Source organism: Octodon degus, unplaced genomic scaffold (genome assembly GCF_000260255.1).
Source record: "Octodon degus isolate 3935 unplaced genomic scaffold, OctDeg1.0 scaffold00076, whole genome shotgun sequence".
Classification (NCBI taxonomy): Eukaryota; Metazoa; Chordata; class Mammalia; order Rodentia; family Octodontidae; genus Octodon; species Octodon degus.
This window is the reverse complement of record NW_004524652.1, coordinates 8725983-8730001: the sequence shown is the minus strand read 5'-3', so window position 1 is coordinate 8730001 and position 4019 is coordinate 8725983. Positions and strand designations below refer to the sequence as shown.

General features: G+C 45.1%; 1 protein-coding gene across 1 annotated transcript in view; it reads right to left on the bottom strand.

Moving 5' to 3' along the window:
• Nucleotides 1–4019, bottom strand: part of Cux2 (cut like homeobox 2) — a 237896-nt gene that overhangs the window by 49745 nt on the left and 184132 nt on the right. The gene's annotated exons all lie outside the window — the stretch shown is intronic.

The window sequence follows — 4019 nt, the reverse complement described above, 5'->3', positions numbered from 1 at the left end:
TAAGCTTGTTCTAAGTAGGTGCTTTAGACCACCGAGCCATCTCTCCAGCCCCACAGTGGGTTATTAACTGGGATTATTAATTTTCATATATTAAAGAGAATGATGGAAGTTCAAACATCTGGTTTTGGAAGAAATTGGGACATAGCTGGAAATATTTCTTGCTATGGAAAATTAAAGAGAAATTGTTAAAGTTCTTGAAAGACATCAAACAGCTTCAACAAAGGCTGCAATAACAGGGTTATATGACACGGCTTCTGGTAGACTGAAAGTGCTCAACAGGTGCTTCCTAAATGGACAGCTGAGTGGAGGGAGGGTGGTCTGGTGGTGAAGAGCTGTCACCAAGGAAGGCATCATTCTGCTGCTCACGGGTCTTCCCCATTCCGTGGATGGGACCTCAGGAGATGCTGGTGGCCAGGCGGACACATCTGGCAGCACATGGACTCTCCCAGGGCCTGGAGGCTGAGGGTATCTGGGGCTCAGCACCATTTCACATTGTACTTTCAAAGGATGCCAGAGAGCTGCTCAGCATGTTTTGCTGAATGAACAAACCCCAGTGGGTCCCAGCAGCTCTGGGTCTCAGCTGTGACACCCTGCTGGGGGCTCATCTACATCCTCAGGGGCTATTTCTGAGTTGGTTTGGGGAGGTGGGCGACAGAGGTATAGGCCCTAGAGCCAGCTGTTTTCAAATTCCAGCTCCATGGGAAGGTCATTTAATCTTCTGTGCCTCTATTTCCCCATTTGTAAAGTAGAGGTAATACAATAATTTCCCTCTAAGAGGTGCTGGGGGCTCCAGTGATTTAATACACGTAAAACCATTTGAAAAACCCCTGAGGTACCTTAGGCCCCATAGATTTTTTTACTTCTAGGTAGGACCAATTAATTCCCTCCTTGCCTGGGAGAGCAATTTCTGCTGGTACCAGATGATGATCTCAGTTGTGTTTGTCCTGGGACCAGGTAACGGCCTTAGTTGAGAGAGGCCCTGCATCCCCATACACCACGGTGCATTCTGGGAAGAAGAATTTGCAGTGGTTCAACATGGCAGCCACTAGCCCCTTCTGGCTACTGGGCACTTACAATACAGCCGGTCCAAGTTAGGATGCATTGTGAGTGTGAAATACACAGGACTTAGGAGACTCAACATGCAATAACAGCTCATCAATATTGTTTTTTAACATTGATTACATATCAAAGTGATAACACATAATCACATTTTTTTTCTTAAAATTGCTTTTTCATTTCCTACTGGAAAAAGTGAAATTACATTTGTGTATCACATTATATTTCTGCTGGACAACACACTTTGAGGATTTTACAAAGCTCAAGTAGAAGCAGTTAATAAAGAGATGTAGAGAGAGATGTATGGCCACTGTCAAACAAGTGGTTTTTAAAAGGCTACTTATGAAAACACTGTAATCTCCCTCACTGCTCTTCAGAGAAGTCTCTGGTCTCTGAACTTCCAGAGTGACAGACTGCCTCTCATTCACTGGGTGCTATGAACCCAGTCACGAATGCTGCAAAGCTTGGTCCCCTGATGGGACTGATGGTCCAGCAGGGGAGGACGACATTACTACAGATTCCCCAGATAATTCATTAATTACAAGTGCTAAATGCTTGGGAGGAAAAGTACAGGGGGGCTGGGGGAGGGTGTAAGTGGGGGAGGCTGACCCAGTTTGTTGATAGGATCCAAGGAATTCTCTCTCTGAGAAGGAAAACATGTCAGAAGGAGGGGAAGTTCATAAAGAATGTTCTACAATCAAGGCAAAGAGAAAAGCATCAAATGCAGGGAGATTTATTCTTGCTGAGATGGACAAGACAGTCCCCACTCTGGGGACTCCCAGGCAAATGGGAAGCAAACGTCCATGAGACACATACCACAGGAGGGGGTGCAAATGCTGTGATCTACTAGCTACCAGGCAGGGTGAGGGGGCAATTAATTCAGAGTCTGGGGGCACCAACTTAACATGTACCACATCAGAAGCTCCATGTATGGACTGATAGACTGAAACAGAGTCTTACTATGTTGTGCAGGCTGGCCTTGGACTTGCCTATGTAGTCCAGGCTGGCTGTGATCTCATGGCGATCTTCCACTCCAAGCATGTGCCACTACACAACGTCAGCAACATTGTCCTTCTCATGCGGACGAGGATTCTGAGGCTCAGTGAATTGAACTTCCTTGCCTAAGGCCACCCAGTTAGCGAAGGGCAAAGCCTGGATTCACACCAGGTCTGCAAGTTTAGCCTAAGGTTCTGAATCCGGACGCCAGCACTTCTGCTCCTTGGTAGAAAAACTGCCACAGCCAAGGACCAGGCATTTGGACTCCGCCTGGACGCTGTTGCCCTAAGTCCTCCACAGCTGCACGAGGTCAGAGATGGCTGCGCAGCAGATCTGACACCCAAGGACATCATGAGAAACAAAAGCAATTCCTTTCTCCAGCTCTTGGCGGGCAGCTATCAAAGGCCAGCGGACACAGAGTCTGAATGCTTCATGTTAGAGCTGTCCGTGCTGAGTGTGGGTCTTGGCTGGGGCTTGGGAAAAGGCACGAGAATGTTCCAGCCTGTACCACATAGGAAGCCCCTGTCTCAAACGCCAAAAAACAACAGAACAAAAAACAAACTCTGAAGCAGTTGGGGCAAGGGCTGGGAGAGTTAACATTTCCTGCTTCTCCTTCATAGCCTGCATCAGTTGGTAATGGTATGTTATTTGTCTCTGTGACTGTCTTCTCATAGTGTCCGCTTTTCCCTGAGAGCTGAGCTGTCCCATACAATGGCCACCAGCCCCCGTGGCTCTGGTCATTCCAATGTGCCCATTCTAAACTGAGAATAGTTGCAAGCTTAAAATAAAGGATTTCTAAGTCTTAGCCCTAAAAAGGGCCATGAAAGGTCTTAACAATTATTTTATATTGATTATATGTTGAAATGACAATGTAGTGGTCAGATTAGGTTAAATAAAAGATATTGCTGAAATTAAATTCACCTACTTCTTCTTATGTTTAACAGTATAGCTACTAGAAATATTTAAATTACATATGCAACCTGCATTCTGGTAAAGTGATAAGCCAATGACCAAGGGTTAGCAGACTATGGCCCATAGGTCAAATATGGGCCTTTGTCCATTTGTACAAATAAAGATGGGCAGGGAAGTAATGAGGATTAAATCCAAGGAGTGATGAAATACAAACCCAGCCCTTTTTTTTCTTTTTTTGGTGGAACCGGGGATTGAACTCAGATCCTTGAGTTTGCCAGTCAAGCGCTTATCCTACCGAGCCATCTCCCTGGTCCCTAAACCCAGCCCTTTTTTCTTTTTCTTTTATTGAGATAGGGTGGTGCTATGCAGTTCAGACTGGTCTTTAATTCACTGTGTAGCTCAGGTTGGCCTCAAACTTGCAGCAGTCCTCCTGTCTCAGCCTCTCCAGCTCTGGGATTACAGGTGTGCAACATTATTTCTGCAGCCCTTTCTTTTGTGTGTGTGTGTGTGGAACTGAGGATTGAACTCAGGCCCTTGTGCTTGCCAGCCTCTTCTATTTTATTACTTATGTAAAAAAATTTTGTTGAGGTTTATCAGGCTGGGTTTGAATGTGAGATTCTCCTGCCTCAAGCCGCCCAAGCAGTTGATGACAGGTGTGCATGACCATGCCTCCTTGTAATTGAGTTTTATTGGAACGCAGCCACAGTCATTTCTATATTGTCAGTAGCTGCTTTCTCTTTCTTTCCTTCTTTTATTCTTTTCCCTTTCTCTCTTTCTTTTCTTTTTTCCAGAACCGGGGATTGAACTCAGGCCCTTGTGCTTGCCAAGCAAGTACTTATTCTGCTGAGCCATTTTCCCGGCCCCTCTTTCTTTTTTGCACTAAGCTATATACCCTGTTATTTATTTGTTTGTTTGAGACAAGATCTTACTTTGTAATTCAGGCTTTTTTTTTTTTTTTTTTTTTTTTTTTTTTTTTTTTCAGAACCAGGGATTGAACTTAGGCCCTTGCGCTTGTCTGGGAAGCTGGTCTCAAACTTCCAATGATCCTTCGACCT